This window comes from Cydia splendana, chromosome 13, assembly GCF_910591565.1.
Source record: "Cydia splendana chromosome 13, ilCydSple1.2, whole genome shotgun sequence".
In the NCBI taxonomy this organism is placed as follows: domain Eukaryota; kingdom Metazoa; phylum Arthropoda; class Insecta; order Lepidoptera; family Tortricidae; genus Cydia; species Cydia splendana.
Genome location: NC_085972.1, coordinates 9,502,172 through 9,523,516, shown reverse-complemented (window position 1 = coordinate 9,523,516; position 21,345 = coordinate 9,502,172). Strand labels below are relative to the sequence as shown.

The 21,345-nt window shown below is 34.8% G+C and overlaps 1 non-coding gene across 1 annotated transcript; it reads left to right on the top strand.

Annotated features, from left to right (window-relative positions):
* The first annotated feature begins 15,593 nt into the window (after nucleotides 1–15,593).
* Nucleotides 15,594–15,665, top strand: Trnaa-ggc (transfer RNA alanine (anticodon GGC)). Its single transcript has one exon. It is a non-coding gene; the product is annotated as a tRNA-Ala (tRNA).
* The last annotated feature ends 5,680 nt before the right edge of the window (nucleotides 15,666–21,345 follow it).

The following is a 21,345-nucleotide window of genomic DNA, read 5'->3' as shown; positions in this document are numbered from 1 at the left end:
CTACTTACCATTTTCTTTTTTGCGATCCTACTAAAAAATTATAATCAACAAATATTTAATTACTAAAATTATCTATCTAAGTAAAATCACATTAATGAATATGCGCCATTTGAGTCTAATGCGATTAAATCTCAATATCCGACCTTTTTTCCGACGTACCTAACATTAATTATGTGTACAAAACGAGAGAGTTTAAAGTGTTCTCCACACTCACCATTCACCACACAACAGTCGCCATTTGATTCCTATCACCCATCATTTATTATTATTTTACTTCTTCCTAATTCCCACACTGAATTATATTTTAATGGAACTTACTTCTAGCAGTACACGATTGCCTACTGGGAAAGACCTTTGCATTTAAATATTTCAACTAAGCTTTAAGAGCTAAAACGAGCTCTGTTTTCAAACCCGCTCTAAAGGCTATGGAATCAAAGATTATTTTTCTTTGAATTCTCTTCAAATTATCCGTTGGAGTGAGCTCTGCGAAAAGCTGGAGAGGAAACACCGGACCTTAGCCAGCTTAAGATATTGCGGCGATCGGACCCTTTGAAACTTCCTAGTGCAGGAAATTTAATTTAATCGCGTTTTCTTTCTCGCTAAACGACGTCGTTCTATCGCAGTCTACCTTTGAAAACGTTGCTTTTCACACAAAGTTTAGGATTATAAACTCAAATACAAACTGAATTCGGAAAAATACAATTTACCTACTCACTTACTTGTCGAATCGTAATATGTCGTGTAATGTAATTTTTGACGATCATGATGAGAAAATAAACTTAATTTTGACGAATGTAGCAAATTTAGAGTGTAATTTTCATCTTGAAATAAAAAAATCGAAATATTGTGTTTTTAGACATACTTTGCTAACACTGAGGAGTGACTGAGGAGTTAAGAGATCTGTAGATAGTTATTTTAAATATATTAGACCGGGTCACTCATGTTTATAAAGTTGATGATTGCTCGGCATGTGCGGCGAGCAGTCGTCGATTTTAAAGGGGCCCACTGATTAACAGTCCGCCGCACGGTATCGGCCTTTCAGTTGTTCGGAACTATCAAAATTTTGTTCTAACTGTCAGGCCGATACCGTCCGGTAGACTGTTAATCAGTGGGCCCCTTTATAAATGGGAGTGACCCAGTTTAATATACCTATTTAATAATGTCCGTGTCTCACGGAAGTGTCGTTATTAAGATATTTATTTTTCCATTTTTCTCTTTCTAATTAATTTTTAGAGCATGAAAACCCCATTTAAATGGGAAGGTATTTATGCTACAAGCATTTAGTGGAGTCATACCCTTTTCACTTCGATTAAGAGGAAAACGAGGTTGGATTCCCGGTGTTTCTATACCAGGTTTTGTACTTTGGGCTCATTTTCGAGTCAAAGGAGTCTTCATATATGATTATACTTTATACACTCGCGCATAACAAACTATTTTATGCAGTATAAACACGACATAAAATAACGAGCTTGCAAAGTTAAAATAATTATTATTATTATCAAAATTGTCGCAAAGGCGCAATCTTAAAATCAATACCGGTACTGAAAACCGCTACGACTTTAAGCAATTATCGTAAAAGGAAGTGCACTGGAAAATATCTACTCCCCATTATTGCAGACTGTATCCTTTCATAACTAATACTGATCCTTTCATAAGTTAACTGCTGGATCGAGAGCGGGAAAATTGATATGAGCAAATAACTGTTATCACGATAATTTTATACTGCAGTGTGTTCGCTTTATATTAAAAAATATGTATGCTTTTTATTGGAAATATTACATTTAGTCGAATGAGTATAAATATTTATAAATGGTTTAACGGCCTGCTAGCCTATAGTCGGAAGTGACCCTGCAAGGAATGAGGGCACGGGGTTTCGGGTTTAAATCCTGGTAAAGGTATTTAGTTATTTTCTATGTACTGAAGTATTTATCCATATTTATCTATTGTATATAATGTATCGTCGTACTATGGGGTTAGGTCTATTTGTGTAAGATTGTCCAATAATATTTATTTATTTATTAATTATTTTAATGCACATTTCTGTTCATTATCCCATGGAAACTTAAGAGAATTATTAAATTTACAAGTTTTTCATTACCAAAATAAGCAAAACGATGTGCCTATGTTCCCGTGCATTATATACCTAATGCTACTTTTTTCCTCGTTAAATCGTTATGTTTAGTATAAGAATTGAAAAAAGGCAGGGCGACTAACACTAACTAAATAAATTTAATTCATAGTATAATTTTTTATACAGTCAATTCGTTTCAAATGTATGCCAGGATGGCTAATTTTCCTTCCGCCCGCGGCCTTTTCTTTGGCGAGGTCTCTGTGTCACCATGCAGCTTTGTGCATATTGCACATAATATGTCATATTACAGTCGTGTATTATGCATATACATACGGTGGTCTGATGGCTACCCAACATATGTCACAGGCAAATTAGAAGGTAAATCTCATAACAAGACACAAAATTATCGAACTTTTGAATCTTATTTCCCTCTACTCTTAAAAAACATTAATTAGTTTGTAATGTTATAAAAATAAGTGTGTAAGTAGATATAGATACATTGAAATTCACATGTAATTATTTTTCATCGAGCTAGAGCAACTGTAATTTTAGCACACAAAAATAACTTGCATGGAAATATAACGGAAACGTTTAATATTTGTTGACGTCAAATTACCATCTTGTGAAGAGTTCAATTATGAAGACACTACACTTCAGTTGTTTACTTCTGAATACTTAAATAATTATAGCAAAATATTCGTCATAAATTGCAGTTATTATTCAGTCCACAACTTCACAATTCGTAAACTGTTTGCACTGGCATCTAGACAGATTAAACGCTCTTAAACACCACTACTGAGCTATGGGTTAGCCAGACTGCAGCGCAACTTGCCCAGTGTTTCTTGCGAACAGTGAAACAAGCTAAGCATAATAAATCTTTCTTACTGTCATTGAAATTTAGTTCGCGCGAGGGACCAGTACAATGGCACAGCCTTCAATAAATCATTTACAAGTATTTTGTTTGTGTACAAGTAGATTTCTAAGTAATACCGGGTAGCTTGGGAAATATTTACTCGTAATTAGCGCTACACGTGTTACTGATTTGTTTGAAAAAATCGAGTAAGTAACTTTGAGCAGCTGTATCTCTAGACCTATAAGGTCTACATAGACAAAATTGGACTCATTTTGATGGAATTTAAGCCTGCTTAATACTTTCCTTGGTATATTTAGCTGTAGCATAAACCTTTAGTAAGGAAAATTGTCAGAATAAAAAATAAAATCCGAAATTGCTTTCGAGGTCAGAACATGAATAAAAATAAGATTTTTTTGTCACCGTTAACATATAATAAAACCAGCCGGCCCTTGTTTATGTAATACAACGCACCACCCCTTATTTGGAACTCTTTCAATATGAAGTTGAAGTGATCTGTAGGTAGGTACTCTAAATTGATTATTTACCTAATGAACCTCTATTCTATAATATAACACCGCGCGTTTATATGTACTCGTACTGTTGAGTCTTAATTTCATCGTTCTTTGAAATAAATGCAAACATTAATTTATTGTACACCACATACATCTTCTCCGTCCAGTCGTGGATAAAAAGACAATACGAAAAGGACTAATCATTATATTCATTATACATATAGAGTATACATTAAATATGAGGTTAAATAATGTATTAATATGGTTACGCGCCGCACTGACCGTACTGAGTAGTGTATTGGCAAATCTAATATTTTAGGCACATTTGCAATGCGTCTAATAACCATTGTATAACATTTAGGTTTATAGATTTACTAGAAGCTATTATTTCTTATCGATATCGTATTGTGTGTTATTAAATGTTGGTCTTACCTAGTCATTATTGAAAGATAAGCTAACATGTATTCAAGTCTGGTCACGACTTGATCCATTTAGAGGTGATTTAATACGAAGGACAATAAAGTGCTTTAGACTCTAGCCTCCCACGTGGCTAATACTAGTACAAATTGCCTAGGTACAATGTAGTTTGAATCATTATTAAATGGAATATAGTCCCTTTTGTTTTGTTTTGTTCTATTTTAAAACCAAACATGTTTTGCTTGCATGGTGGGCCGATAGGTGGCATCTCCAGGGTAGTCGAGGCAGAGGCAGACCGAGATAGAGATGGCGGGACAACTTGGATGCATTCCAGCGGGATTAGCGGGATCTTGCTCAGCACTGGGAGGATTGTAAAGGGAGAGGGGAGGCCTTTGCACAGCAGTGGCTAAAAAAAAATTGTGGGCCGCTAGGGTTAGGGTTTAGGTAGGTACCTAAAAAGTAAAATAAATTTATATATTTTTATTAATTTTATCCTATTATGTTTCACTAATAACTTTTGCAGTTTGGAAACGCCTAACGCTTCGTCAAGGCTAAAGGAAAACCGTTTTAAAAATGCTCGTACAATATTGGTCCATTAAGCCAAGTCATTGGTGTAAAATGAAGCAAGACTAGCTACCCTTTTAACAGAATACGTCGAAACGTCTAATAAATCAATCCGCTGCTGAAACTACGGCTTTTGAAAATGGAGGATGTGAATTGAAAGGGTGGAACGAGACTTGTATACATCATCAGTATTAGGTACATTTTGTTTTTAGGTACATACAATAATAATGGTAAATGATATTCCAAAAAGGCATAAAAGTGAAAATATGAGCCATGTTCAATAGATATTGAGATCTAAATTGGTACCGAGTTCCGCAGATAATCGGATCAGATCAGATCCTTTTACTTGAACTTGGCTTAACACACGCTGCTACATGTCAGATAGGTATTGTATAAAGCATGAATAATAATGTGATAGTGTGTCTTACTTCTGTTCACGCGTAACAAAATGTGTAAGAGAAAAACAGTAGTATGCTCTTAAGAAAATAATATTAGGTATACAACCAAATTGTAATAAAAAAATAATATGTAAATTTAAGCTTAGTCAAGTACCATATTAATAACATATTTTTTAAGTGTCTAATGCCGCTAGTTCTCTTGGTATGTACATTTTGTATAAAGCTATTTTACTTTTACGAGGACGAGAGGCGTATTCTTTGTAACAAAAATACTTTTGACATTGACAGATCATATCCATAACAAATCCAAATAAAATGCATACGCTGTTACACTCAAAATACGCCTCAAGTACTTTAATCAAATATTCCAAGCCCTTCAACTTCAAAAGCGCGAGCGCCAGCGAAACTTATTTTTTTCAAGCCATGCAACGTGGATCGACCTGTACCGTTTTAAGGATTCTGTAGTCCTCTCACGTCGCTGAACACTTGCAGTCCCGTCCAACCAATCACCGGTATATTTGGGGATGGGAATACGTTAACCTGAAACGGTATTAGAGTATTGGACATTTAAACTATCGGGAACGAATTAAATGCTTTTAAAATTTTAATCATGGCAAACAGTGTAAATAATTGTAACTAGTGTTTAACTTTTAAAAGCGAATACGCCGTACAAATAAAACGGTATTGGGTTTATGTTCTTTATTGTTTGTTTTTGTGTCAATGTGAACATTATATTTTTATAACGGCGACCTAGCCTAGTCGGTAGTGACTGGCTATGAAGCAGGAGGTCCCGAACGGAGGCGGTTCGAATCTTGGTAAGGGCATATATTTGTGTGTTTATTGTTCCTGAGTTATGGATGTTTTCTATGTATGTTATGACATATATGTATTACTATATATTATATTTATCGTCGTCTAGTACCCACAAAATAAGCGTTATTGAGCTACGGTGGGACTAGGTTAATTTGTGTAAGAATTATAATATTTATTTATTTATGTATAGGTCACTACATAAGTACATATAGGTATTATAAGAAAATATTACGCAAGTTTGTATTTCCAAAATTTATTCATCAGGGTCAATTTCTGAACACGAATTTTTTTCTGTCCGTGATGAAAATCGGGGGTTAGCATCAGATAATACTTACCATTTTTTTTTTTACATAAAGAAGTCACACTTTCACACCGAGTTCCATTTGAATTCACTGATTAATTGGTTTTTTGAGTACACTTAAAAATACATAAAGGCTCAAATTACTACTCCCGTGCCCTGTCCGGAATCTACTTTTGAGCATAATGAAAAATCCTACGAAAAATTGTACATTAGTATCACTAATTTAGTATCAAATACTTAAACTAGATGATATTTACTATCACTGAGCACATACACTATTAACTTCATTGTGGTAAATAGCTCGTGATCGATGTTTAAATTTTGTCCGAGCGCGCGAGTACAATTTCGTCGGCAAAACTCAAAGGGCTCTGACAGCCGACGTCTGTATTTGAACCGCCTCGTGTCCCGTCTCACTTGTACTGGCAGTATTCGGCTGTCTCTCAAAGCAAGCGGATGTACGTCAAGCCGCGGCGTGTTCGAGCAAATCGCGTAATTATTTCGGAATCCGGGTGGGCGACAATTTTTTTCTAATTTCGATGCCCCTTATAAATTTTATTTCCCACATAGCTTTTCAATAACAATTGTCATATTTAGGAGCCCTTTATGTATCTTTATGTTAGCGATAACATAACAGTTTGGTCAAACACGATTTAAATTTTTGGCGAATTTTTTTATTACGAATACTAATTTCCGTGCCTTAATTCCCATGGAATATTTACCTAAAACAGCTGATTAAGTGGCACGGGAATTAGGAAGTATTACATATATTGTCAACAAATCTTTTATTGGGGGCACTGTAAGTTAATTGGCAATGTTTACGTCATATTATTATTATATATATATGTATATTGGCATTGAATATATATTATATGTAATAACAATAGGTATGACGTATATCTTTGTATTTTACATTTAAGAAAATCTTAAAGAATGCACAAAAATCTGTGAACGGTTTTTAGTATAAGTACTATAGTACATACAGGTTGGACCCGAATAACCCGGGCAATTTTAATACGTAAGGTAAGGTGGGGTAAGACGACACCGGGGTAAGACTCACTTGTATGGAATCCTCGTACTGTTAGTCTTGTCCCACCTTACCTTATTCATTGATCATATTATAAAATTAAAATATTATATAAACATAAAACTATTTTTGGAATTATTACATATTATAATACCTGTGCCTAAGGTTACATAAAACAAAATGAATCAAATTTGCAATGTTCTTTTTTGTAAATTAGACAGCTGACATCGTATGCCGTATAAAGTTTGAACATCTGGGAAACTGAGCTTTGCTCGGAAAACATATACCTACCTAAAAACTAAAAATACGCGTTTTCCCAGAGATAACACCTAGCTAGATCGATTTTTCACCCCAGAAAACCCTCATAGTTCCTCATAGTTGTTATAAATTAGCTTTTCTAATACAAGAATAATTAAATATATCCTATTCTTACTATATTATAAATGCGAAAGTATCTCTGTCTGTCTGTCTGTTATCTTGTCACGCTTAAACCGCTGAACCAATATCATCTTGATGATATTTGGCATGGAGATAGTTTACCCCACCTTACCTCATATGTGGTCAAACAATTTTTTGTGTAATGAATTTATGAAGGCAGCATATTCGATTTCTTCAGATTAACTTACACAATAACTTCTTCTCACTGTGCCCCTATTTATTTCTTAGTATCATTTCCTATACGGTCATATACCAGATCATACACCTTGTACCTATCTACATACAGATACATAATGACACTTTTTAATGAATAGTTTTGTATAGGTACAAGGTGTATGATCTGGTATATGACCGTATAGGAAATGATACTAAGAAATAAATAGGGGCATTTATTTCTTAGTATCATTTCCTATACGGTCATATACCAGATCATACACCTTGTACCTATCTACATGCAGATACATAATGACACTTTTTAATGAATAGTTTTGTATGTAAGGCGGACAAGTTTACGCAACTACTCAAAGTATTGTTTTGAAATATGTACATTTTACTAAGAAAGAGAGATTAGTTGCCATTAAAATAAAGGAAACGATTAGTCAAATACGTAGTTTTTAGTGTATCATACTTTCGTAGATTTGTCGTCCGAAACTGAAATTAAAGAAGGTAAATATGTTCGATGCCGCTTCAGTATGGTTGCAGTATTTTATTGTAGCTTAAAATATACATAAATAATAGTTTTAACTACCAAAATAAGTTAAGAAAACAATTCCTGGGCCATGTTCTAATTTCCGTGCTAGTAAAATCTAATTCCCATGGACACACTAATTCCCGTGCCCTGACCAAAATTTTAAATTGAAATAACTTTTATAGTTTTATGAATATTTTTACCCAATAAGAAAATTAAAGCTTATTATATTTTTTATCAAATTATCAGCATATTTTTTTTTGGGTAATGTTGGTATTTCAAAATTCCATGGGAATTAGACAAAAATGCTCGTTTGGTGAAATTGACCCATCATCATCTTCCTCGCGTTGTCCGGCATTTTATTTTTTTATTTATATTAACTATAAATGAGACCTTTTTATAACACCTACATAGTGTTTAATATTATGTAATGGAGTATTGAATTTAAATTTTAACACGAGTGAAGTAAACTCAAATAGTACTTTTCCATTAAAAACCTTTTAAAAGGACTTAACACGAAGTAATGACGCTGCCACAACTTTAAGTTATTCACAACTTAAAGCGTCAAGAAAATCGAAAGACAGCAAAGCGCTCAAACAGATGTGAACAAAGATGAAAAAAGTTTGAGAAATTGGGAATGGGAGATGATTACAGTACAGAGAATGGAGTTGCGGCCTTTTTTATGAAGTCGCATTTGTACGGATTCCGATTGTTTCCTTTTAGAACTTCCCAAAACTTTATGGTATACTTGGGGAATATGCATAAAGAAGTTTAATTTCCATTGTAACTTGTAATTTTTATAATTTTATTGTTTCTATTGTTTTCGATGTTTACTGGCTTCCCTTGTTCTTTTGGCTGTTGTTTTGCATTAATTTGATATTTCCTATTTCGTAATTTGTCAAATTCTTTGGTTTTACACGATTCCAAGTTTTCTTATCCAATAACAATATCTTTGTTCAGTTATTAAAACACATTTTAGCTAAAGGCTAAAGGTTAGCTGGAAGAGATCCCTTAACGGGATAAGTTCGCCTTTGTACACATTTACTGTACTTGTTTTGTGCAATAAAGTGTTTACTACTACTACTACTACATTTTTCACTACACCGTCTCGAAAAAGCTCTGTTTCTTCTTCAAAAACTGATAAGAAAATAACATTTTATCCACAAGAGTGGAAAAGTAATTTGAAGGAAATTTTGAGTTGTTCTCTCATACTTATATCGGCTGACTTCATGTGTGATTATTAGTATTTTCTTCGCGTTATAGTAGCAAAAATGTTGTGTTTCACTCGTTTACACAACTACGGTTAGTTTGTTTAACCCTCGTGCCTTGAAAACATCGCAACGCTCATTATTCCACTTTTCAAATCAGTCGCTACGATCGTGGTTCAATTTTGGAATCTTTCGCTTGCTCGGGTATCAATACACACACAGGGGGTTAAACAACAACTTTGCCTCTTTGTAAGTATAATTTAGGCCCTATAGGTTAAGATGGGTTTAGTTTAGTTTTAGTTTTAATTTGTGTTATATTTTGTTACTCGTGTACATAATTGTTAGTAAAAAAAACAACGGGTTGCACTCCGGGAGTGCCGGCAGAATTGAAAACTCAATGACATTGTAACAGTTTTTCGATCAGGTCACGTTTCCGTCTTACGTCTTACGCTCTCGCGAGTTTAACATTTTTTTTTCCTCATCACAAAAAGTGCACAGCGCCGCTAAAGAGGTTTTTCACTTCAAAAAATTGTTCACAGTATCATGAATAAAAAAGCTATATCATAATCAGAGTGACAAAGGCTTGCGAAAGACAATAACTTAGCACCAGGTAAATAATGAACGAATGTGGCCAACCTGCCAGAGCTCTTGCGAGATGACATCTCTGGAACTTGATGACAATTCTCATTTCCGTCCTTATTTCACAGAAAAATCTAAAAATGAATTTCGCCGTTGACAGCCCTCGCTTGCTGACGTAATATTTAATACCTGATAAAAGATACTGAAAAAATGTTTCTCTCTTTTCATTTTTATTACGCGTTTTTCATATTAGTGACATTTGATGAGCGTATTCAATTGAAACAACGTGGTTAAAACTCAAATGGTTTTTGACAATGGAAACACAGCGAAATCAAAACGATTCTTAAGCACCTATTCGGAGAAAAAGATATAATTTTATTACCAGAAGTGCCAAAGATTTAATAGGTGCCTATAGTCATAGTACACTCATAAAAACGTACGTACGTAGTATACTCAGAAAAATAAACTGGCAACTGAGTTTTAATAAGGTTACGAATTTATTCCAGTCCAGCGAGATCTTACTTTGTTTTATTTCGGGATCGTTTCGCTATAAAAAGGTTAAGGGCTAGTAAAACCGTCCTGCACAACTGAGATCGTGGCAAAATTACTTAGTACCAAGCTGCGTCAGTGAGGTCAAGAAGCGTTTTCCCTTTTTTTATTTACATTTTAGACGTAAAAGTCTAAATTGGCTTTAGAACTTATTTATTTATGTTTACCTTTAGTCCTACCTCCAGCGACCACGTGACAGTGTGTCAAGCCATGCGACCTTGAATCAAATATTATTTGCAAACAGGCAAGCCATTTGACTCTTCGGAGTGACACGTGTGCCATGGATCGTGCCCTGGAGGCCTACCGCGAACCACGTAAGACGTGTTGCCTCCCTGTCACACTTACGTACGAATTTACAAGAGCGACAAAGAGACAACCCGTCGAACGTGGTTCGCGGTAGGCCCTCTTACTTGGTTTGCGGTAACATTTCCCGGACCATACCGATAGCTACAGGAGCATGAGCAATATGTTAACGGCGTATTATATTTAAAAAAAATGCGAATTATGTACTTATTGCTAAAATATTTATATCACAACGGTTACACTCACTTGTATTTTTAGTCGCTATTGGCGATGTTTCGGGCCCGTCGGGGGTCCTTCCTCAGGCTCGAGTGCTCGCGGCGGCTGCACTGCGTGCACTGCGCGCGCCTCTTACTCAAAAATACAAGTGAGTGTACCTGTTGTGATATAAATATTTAAAATATGTTTCATGAAAGTTTAATTTCGATTTCTTATTGCTCTTAAGTTTTGTCGCATCTACGGTCTAAAATTCGTCAAAACGATCCTTATTATTAAGTCACACTAATGGACAAAGGCCTCTTTTAGGCATTATATCCCTCTCAGAAAGCAAGGAGATATTTACGCTATAAAGCACTTTATTGTCCACATCGGGACGTTACCAACAAGCCGAAAATCTGAATTAATTTGGCGTGATCTTACCTATTATTTCAGTCTAAGTGGCTGCAGCGCGCCGGGAAGCTGACACAAATTAATCCTATTTACCAGCCTGTATATTATCGTAATTGTATAAAACGTCACAAGTGCCGTACTTTCACAATTAAGTTAAGACCTTTCATATACCAGCGTTTACCCAGTTTGAATATTCATAAAGCCTCAATAACGTTCTTCGGTGGAAATCACATTATTTTACGCGCATTTGTTATGTGCGTAGCTCTTTTGATGTAGGCACGTGGCACGTACCTATTGCTTACATATAGCTTTGGGATATTCTTAGTGTTGGGTAGGTATTAACGCATAACATAAGCTGCGGATGTAGGTCAATGTAATTCTTAGGTATATATACCTAATTTCCTTATAAGTCACTGGTCCTCATATGATTTTCATTGATAGAACTATAGTTTGTCAAAGGACTGTCTCATTTCATTTCAAACATAGACATAGAAAATCATACTATTTTTGTCTTACACTATGTAGTACTATAGCACTCAAAAGACAAGGATGAGTATAGTTTTTTTGTTCTTATTTACTGACAAGGTTTTACCAACTATAGTTTGAACGCCTCAAAGAGCATTAAACCTAAGTCCCATTGGCCCGTAATCCTCAAGCGGCAAAAAAAAATATTATTATTGGCCGGGTGCAGGGGTCTTGTAGGAAGAGCGAAAAGGATCGCAGCACTGCATGCATTGTGGCCAAAAGTGTGTGAAGTTGACTCGCGCCTGTCAAACGTCATACGCTTAAGTTATTTTGTTCACGCTTTTACGATAAAGGGTCACAATAGCTGTTTTGTGGTAAACTACAATAATATACTAGACAAAATAGTTTTTGTAACTTCTAAAGAATAAAATAGGTAGTCGCTGCAAAAAATAATAATAAAGTAAGTACATACGTCTACATTGTACGTATGTAATGTACCTACCTAGAAATGAATGAATTCAGAAAAGTTTTCAAATAAGCAAAAAATATAATCAAACATGTCTACTGGTTATATTTTACATTGTCTTGGAAATTATTAGCTTAACTCAAACTCAAAGCCAAATAAGCAATTTTACTTACCCCAATATTGTTATAATGGGATAACATAATCCAATATTCCCTCGGTCACTATTACCGCAATTGGCCACCTCTTTTAATTTGCCCAGCGAAGTGACTACTGGCGATAAACGCCAGTGTAGTAACAGTGAAACCTCGTAAAATGGAACTATGTACATTATGGGGTTCCAAAATAGAAAAGAGGTTTTTTATAAGATTTAAATTTTTAGTCTTCCTAGAATTTCGTAGGCACATTATATTAACTAAAAAAAAAACTCATCACCTGGGTGATCGTGTAAATTCCCGTTCATTATGCAATATCATATAAGTTACGCGGTAACCTACCGTAGCTATTTGACGAAAAGACACTTTAAAGAGTTACTTTCTAAGTCATCAATAGACAGATCTTTTTTTTATAGGACAATCGTACACAAACCGACTTAATCCCACGGTAAGGTAAATCTTGTAATCAGGAGCAAATATCTGTGATAAACAGAGCTCGGACATTCATCGCGAAAGCATCGTTAACAAATATAACATCGAAATAAAACAAGATAATAATTAATATTAAATTCGTGTTATGTACTATTATTTTAATAATATATTTTTATATGAAATTCATAACCACAACCCAAAAGTGTGCATCTTGTTCTATACAGTACTTATTTTTGCGATGAAATGTCCGAGCTTTGGAGATAAACACGCAAATACATTACTTACCAGGATTTTGGAGAAATGGTATAAATTTGACATTAATCTCATAATGTATCTCGCTTACAACAATTATTTATTAGTGCAAGCCGCTCAATGCTCCTTCCTGTCTGACAATCTATTTATCTAGGTTTCACCGTATATTAGGGCGAGCCGGGTGTGAATGGGGTGGTTGCTGTCAAATTTCATGGGCTAAGCTTCGGGGCAGCTAGGTGGACAGGTACAGTAAACCTCGAAAGTACCAGCAGGCCTTTTTAGGGTCCGTACCCAAAGGGTAAAAACGGGACCCTATTACTAAGACTCCACTGTCCGTCTGTCGTCTGTCTGTCTGTCCGTCACCGGGCTGTATCTCATGAACTAGACAGTTGAATTTTTCACAGATGATGTATTCCTGTTGCGGCTATAACAAGAAATACTAAAAAGTTAAAATAAGTTAGTGCCTTTGCTTTGTCCATTTTTGGGATTAGATTGCCGAGCGGACCATAGACTCCAAGTGAGAAGTGGTAAAATGCCGAGATGACGCTAGGAGGACGATGATAAATGCAATGTAAAGTACAATATCTTATTTTTATACACAAATATATAAATTGCTTTATTTAGAAGGTACAAATTGATAATAAATTAAACCTTAACGAAAAATAGTGAGACAATGTCTGGAGGCGTCTTATATTCAAGGCATAATGTTTATCGTAGTAATATTTATAAAGCAGATCTTAATTTCGTCTCAATTGAAACATTTACTTTTTTACCTTGCTTATTATTTTTTCATAAGAACTCATTAATTTTACTCGTCAATTACCTAAACCTAAATGAAAAATAAATGAAACATTGTCTGGCGTTGAAATTTAAGAGACTGTTTTAGTAATATTTTTAACACGAGATTATTAAGTTACATCTCAATTAAAATATTTTGTTTTTATTAGTTCGTCTACAATTTAGATGAGAGAGAGAAAATTCACAAAATGGCGGACTAATCTTTCAATCTTTTCTAACCGACTCGACTTCAAAAACAGGAGGAGGTTAGGTACTAATTCGTCCGGTTTTTTTTTAAATATATTAAGAACGGGTCTCACGTATTTTAAGTCGAAAAACGCTCGACATCTCCGTACCGAGGAGTGTCATCAGGAGTTCAGGGTTTTTTTTAAGTTTTTACTTCAGAACACCGTCATTTCTATACTGATTTTTTTGTTTGTTTAAAAGTAATACATATTTTAGATTGGTTCTATTTTTACCAAATCCAGTTCCGACGATGGGATCCATACCCATATGAAATCTCATAGGCATAATATATAGTGATTCTTTTTATTCATCAACAAACCAAGCATTTGCGTTCAAAAAACTTACTTCAATTAGTTACCTACATTAGCGGTCAATGATAACTATTACCTTTACCTTTTGTGTTTCACTCGACAGCAAAGCCACGCGAAAAATACTAACTGTTATTAAATATTAATTACTCTATTAAATATTCATCACTAAGGGCCAGTTGCACCAACCACACTTGACAGACTGATCAACGTTACTCAGCAGTGAACTTTGAAACTTCCGATACAATAAAATTTAGCGAACGCTTTAACGGTGACAGGTGATCGAAAACATAAAAATTAGCATCAAAATACTTTGGTGTGGTGAAAAATATGGCCCTTTCATGGCATGAAAGAATTCAGGCATAGGCTATTACCTATATTGACCAGTGAAGGTTCAAGTTTGGACCTAAAACTCTTAAATTCATCTTACATACTTATAGTTAGGTAAGTATATTATGTTTTGAAATCTCATTACCGAAGGATAAGATCTCACTCTCCACTTTGTCGTATACATTTAAATTTTACGATAAACAGGGACATAATGCCGACCGAACGTGACTGTACACAATGCATACTTCCAGCAGACAGGGGCCATCCGTGGTTCGCTTTATCTTCACCATACACAGTCTGATAAGAAGCTTACAGGCAAACTTAATAAGAGTTGACGGGTGAGCTGCTGAATGAGAATAAACCTTTTGTTCTGGAAAACACGGGTTAATTTCCATTATCAGACGACGGGTCACCTGAGCTGGGTTGAAAGGCGCATGCATAATAATGTTGCAGCGATATTTGGGACCGGGAATAATATTGGTACGTGTACGAGCAGTTTCGTTGAAGTGCAGTTATGTATGATCGGGCACGTTCGAAGGATGACGTTTAAAGATAAGAGACTACGTTATTCTCTTGAGAATTGATAAATAAACGTAATATGCATATAAAATTTCATTTTGTTATTTAACTTATTTATTTGAATAATTAAAAATAAATAATATTAATTAAAAACATGCTATCATAAATCACTTACCTGCTATCTATAAATTGTAAATACAGATGTCAACACACAAATACAGATGTCAAATACAGGTGGTCAAAGGTTGTGAACCTTAGAATGCAGATGTCGCTAGTGACGTTGTCACAGTTGCAATGACTAAATTCGCGTTGACTGACAGAAGGTCAGCTGGCAGAATTAGTAATGCATTGGACCGGCAATCCAAGGATGTGGGTTCGAGTCCCACGTTGGCCAGAGTTGATGATCATCGTTGATTTTTTCATTGTGATTGACATCTGTATTTACAATTTATAGATTGTAATAATGTGTTACGTCCCACAATAAAATAGCAAAAAAATATATTAATACTTACGTGCTACCTATGTTTTTTCCATTCGATAATTAACCCACTTGAGTTGTAATGGATAATATATAATCAATGGAATTCAATCCTAGATTTTCCTAAAGGCAATTTGCTCTTCATGATCACAGAAAGCGGAATCTATCGACGGTGTAATCTGATTAGTCAATTTAAATCAGGCTTCGAGAAGAATCTCTTTCTAGTATGCAAAAAGGTTTAAACTAAAAACTAGCATCGGTTCCATTACTATGGATATATTAACCGAATTGATTGAGTACCTAGAAACGATTTATCTGTTTGATGCTTGGGTCAATAGTTGAGATTTTCGGGAGTGTATTTTTAATGTGGCTATAAAACAGTTACCAAAACCACATGAAAACAAACGTAAATTTTCGTGTATTGCATCATTTTTATAATTAAATATCGGCCACGAAATTCGTGCTCCAAGCGTGCGTGGAAAACGGGTTAAACATTAAATGTAAGTAGAGTAAATATAAAGAAAAATATATTGCATAAAAACTAATATAAAAAGGTATATCCTTAAAACTGCGATGATCCAAAACTTACGGAGCGTGACGTGAGTTCAATTCACCTTTAGCCGATTTAAAAACGCCTAATAAAATGTTAGACTATTGTTAATACATGAAGTCGAAGAATATCTTAAACGACTACGGTTACTCAATTAGCGTCAGTTTGTCTTCAATTAGTCCTAAAATATAAAATTCAGACACAAAAAAGTGCGGCCTAAACTAGGTCGAAATCAAAACCATCACGGGCCCGATCCATCATGTGGGAGCGTGAACAGCCCATTACAAGGCTTATTCGTATTAATTAGCACCGACTTATAACCCCTTACTGATGTACAAATATGCGTACGAAGTTTGGCAGCCCTCAGTCCCTCGGGCAGGCTGAGATTAACAACTTGAATCTGAATCGGAGGCCAGCCGGCCTAGCCAAGGTTACAATCGCTATCGCTTCGACAACGAAAAGAATTATGACTCTCTATCACGCGACAGTGACAGTGGCGTTTCGATCGCTACTATTGGCATCTTGGCTACGCGGCCTGAACTCGTATTATTGTAATCGTATTATGGTTTCGTTAGTTTCTCGTAATATGAAGTTTCTTGCCTTCATTCTTTCTGACACGTATTCGTGCAAGCAATCGCTCGATATTTTTTTTTACTATTAGGCGATTCATCTGCGTCTGTTTGTTTGCCTCCTATATCATAAAAAAATGGTTAAAATTATTATCTTAAACTGACTACATAAACATCAATTATATTTTAACGTACGTGACCTAAGTTGCAAGTAATTAGCTACAGAAAGCAATTTTTGTGTTTGACATGTTTTAGATTTGTCACTTATCACGTAAACGACCTGCTTCTATTTAATTTTATCTCAATCAATTATTAGTGCTCAAACAGTTAGGCTTTGGCGTCGAACGCTAACTTTAAATTAGGTTTAAATCAATCACTGTCAATTGTGAGCTCAGTCGTGTCAATATTGTCTCAATGGAAATAAATTGCGTTGAAATAGTTTCTAGCCTAACGATCGGCATTTAAAATGGCTGATAAAGAATTGATTGAGTCAATAGCGTCTCAAGGACTATGATTTCATGTGAGCACTATCTCTGCATCGCACATTTTCTTCACCGTAACAACAGCCAGGGGTAGCTGTTGTGTTGAGGTGGCGCCTCTGAGGAAGCAGGAAAAATGCGTAGGGTTGGACGGGTATTTGTGTAAGCCTCTGGTGGGTGAGCCGGTTGTAAGTAGTGCAGAATTTATGATTTTCCTTAAGGAGACGGAAAATCGGTTGAGCGATAGAAGATTTCATCCTTTCTTCGGGTCATTCGTGGTGCAGAAGTTGTCCTTCGCGATTCACAGCGGTAACTCGGCGAGCGTGTTCAAACTTTGAGGGTTTTTCCTTTATTAATTATGTATGATATTTTGGATTCAAATGTGTTATTTTTTTATTTGATAGTTGTGTATCTTAAAATATGTAATTTTAATCTTGACTTTAATATTTGAATTAAAAATCACATGATAATTTAAATGTGTATATACATTTAATCATAAAGTTACATCCTATATAGCAGTTTCAAATTTTATCAGGGTATATTCCACTCCCAAATAATCCTAATTAAAGCGGGACTTTGTTCTAATTTTGTAACATAATGTACACGGAGCTTGCAAAATTTATGATAGGACATGTGTGAAATGTTTGCGGTTTTAATATCAGCTGTAAATTAGGCCGCTGCACAAATTGGTCCCGTTCGATACAATAATTTGGTTTTATTGTTACATATTTGATAATGCAATCTTGCAGGTGTACCTATTCTAGTTTTAAAATTCGATCTCGATTTTATGCTTTCCTACTGCTAGCACCTCAGATATACAATCATGCTTGCCTATACTTATAAGTGGTACCTATAAGGCCTATTTTTGTTCGTAAAAAATGGAATCGTCATAACCTGCGATGCCTGCGATACAGTAACTAAAACTGATTTGGGCCGAATAGCCGATATATTATTTATCTCGTATAAACTATGTATGTATAATACTTTAGTTCATTAATACTTAAGTTAAGTTGCCGAAACTGTACTCTAGCTATAAATAATATGTAGAAATTAAAATAGAAATTACTTGTACTAGTCTTCAATTAAGTATAATAAGAAACCAACATTCATATTTTCATATTTCTACTACAACCATAGACTAATAAGTAAACTTTTTTATTTCTCTATACTATAATGTATATAATATACCAACTCAATTTCATTTCAATCAGTATAACGAGTTTCTATTAAACGAAAAGACGTAGGGTGCAGATAATAACTCTTATTCCGCTCCATCGCACGAAATCCCGAAACACATCAAGTATGATATTGAATTATCTTTGGCAGAATGATGCTCCCTCGAAGAATTTAGTTTTACTGACTCGATCCGATTATGTCTGTTTAATAAGCCCTTGGTGGCCTTGGTAATAATCGTAAGTGACGGTTTGGGCAGTGAATCGTGTGGCTTAGGGGAATCTCTTAAAATTAAAATTGACTCTAAGCTGCATGTTTAATAATATATGAGTAGTAATTTTGTAACTGAATATTTTATACGTAAATATACTTTTCATGGATTCCAGGGAAAAGAACCAAAATTATGTTAAAGGTTTCACAAAAATGTATATTTATAAAAATAAATAAATATATTGTGAGAGTCAGGATCGCGGGTGTACCTAAATAAAAATAAACAAAAAGCATACCATATTTTAGTACCTAATTTGTACTATTTGGTACCTCCTTTAAAAAAATTAGTACCTCACGGTATTAAAAGTTATTACCAAAAAACATTACACCCGCCATTCTGACAGTCAGAATGGCGGGTGTATTTTATTACGCAATGATCCCGCGATTATTGATAAATTCTATAAAAGCCAAATTTTAGTACCTTTTTAGTACTTTCATATTCAATTATAAATTGAGCCATTTTATTTGTGGTTTCCGAGTTTTACTCATTTTACACTTTACATTGCTATTACAATTTTGCAGGCGCTTTAATTTTTTACCGTATCGATTTCGTTTTTAAGAAAAAACGCTACGCTACAACTATTGTTATTACGCCAGGATTTAGTACCTTTTACGTTTAATTTGTTACCCTTTCACGTTTAATCTGTTAAGTTCAATTAACTATGAAAATTACCTCTTACAAATGGCCAGGCGCCATGTCATAGAATTCTTCGTATGAAAAAATTCTGCTCTTCATTTTGCTTGTAATTGTGTACCTAATACCTACTTTTAAGTATATGGTGATTAATGAAATAAAACCCGCAAATTATGTCTGTTTGTCGGTATATGACTTCTCGTCCCGTTGATGTCCTTTTTAGGGTTCCGTACCAAAAAAGTACAAAAGGAACCCTCATGGTGCGACTCTGTCCGTCTGTCCGTCCGTATGTCACATCGCTAAATATACCGAGAACTACGGAAGCTATCGATTTGAAATTTGGAATGATTATTTGTTTATGAATTTTTAATAATTATGGAAAATGCCAAATATAAAGAGGGGGCAAAATTTACAAGTCTATAGTTACTAGGTCGAGTAGGATATCATTTGAAAGCGCTCGAATTGAACATTACAAAACATTTCTTTTTCACACTTAAAAATAAATTTATATTTGAAGGGAAAATGTGAAAAACAAAACTATTAAGGTCAATGTGGCCAAATCCGTCAGAGGAGTAAATCCGTCCAACAACATTTGCGACTATTCTAACAACAGTATGCACTTGCTGACTCGATCGCTAAAGCAGAGAGCATATTTAATACCAGTAGTCAAAAACAGATCACAACAGTAGTCAGAAACAGCGCTCAGTCGCCAGTAAATGAAAAAAAATAACGCTATTAAAGTTCAGGTGCGCTCCGAACTTGATATCGAGCTAAGTGTGCTGCTCTGTTTTGTGAAGTTGGGATGAGACGATGTTAGTTAGGCCTTAATAATGGCTTATTTAGAATTTTAGAAGATGCGAGAACTCGCATGCGAGTTTCATTACACTGCGGTTTTTGATCGGTCGGTTGAATTGGACGTAACCAACAGTCCGCAAATTCCGCAATGTAACTAAAATGCATGCAAGTTCGCGCGCAGTCTAAATCAGCCCTTAGTATGTTTATTATTGTTCGATATGCATGTTTATCGGTCTTTTTATCCATTTTACATTATAATCTCTTGGTGAGAAACCATGGGTAGTTAAAATTTGTGTTTACAAAACTATCGAGCGGACAAATCCGTCAATTACGAAACGGGAAAAATCGTCATGTGCCGGAATTTCCCTATAACCAACCTTTTTTGATTTGACTCACTTAGGTAAGTATAACTCATATCATACTCATGCAGTGATGCGAGATTTTTACTGAATTGTCAAATTTCTCATATAAATTCGTGGTAGCTTTCGTACATCAATCTAAGATATCTGTGCTGTATTATTTAAAATTAAAAAGTAGATATTATTTTTAAACTTTTTTTAAAGGTTTAATTTAAAAATAGGACGGATTTGCCCCAAGAATATATCTGGGAATAAAATCTAAATTTAACCTTAAATTGAGTTCACTAAGGTTTAGTTTCGATTAAGGGTATAGTGGTATTTATGTTCACTTGGCGTACCTACATGTTTGTAATACGTCACGATACAAGAAAAATCGTTGGTTGACAGAAATGCCCCAAACCCTAGGGAAAATCCGTCAACTGACATGTCTTTAAAAAAATCATATTTAAATAACCAGCAGTACTAGGAGTTTAATATGAGTACCTTTATATAAAGAAATAAAATATATAAATAATTAATATTGGGGACATCTTACACAGATCAACCTAGCCCCAAACTAAGCAAAGCTTGTACTATGGGTGCTAGGCGACGATATACATACTTATATAGATAAATACATACTTATATACATAGAAAACACCCATGACTCAGGAACAAATATTAGTGTTCATCACACAAATAAATGCCCTTACTGGGATTCGAACCCAGGACCATCGGCTTCGCAGGCAGGGTCACTACCCACTAGGCCAGACTGGTCGTCTATATCT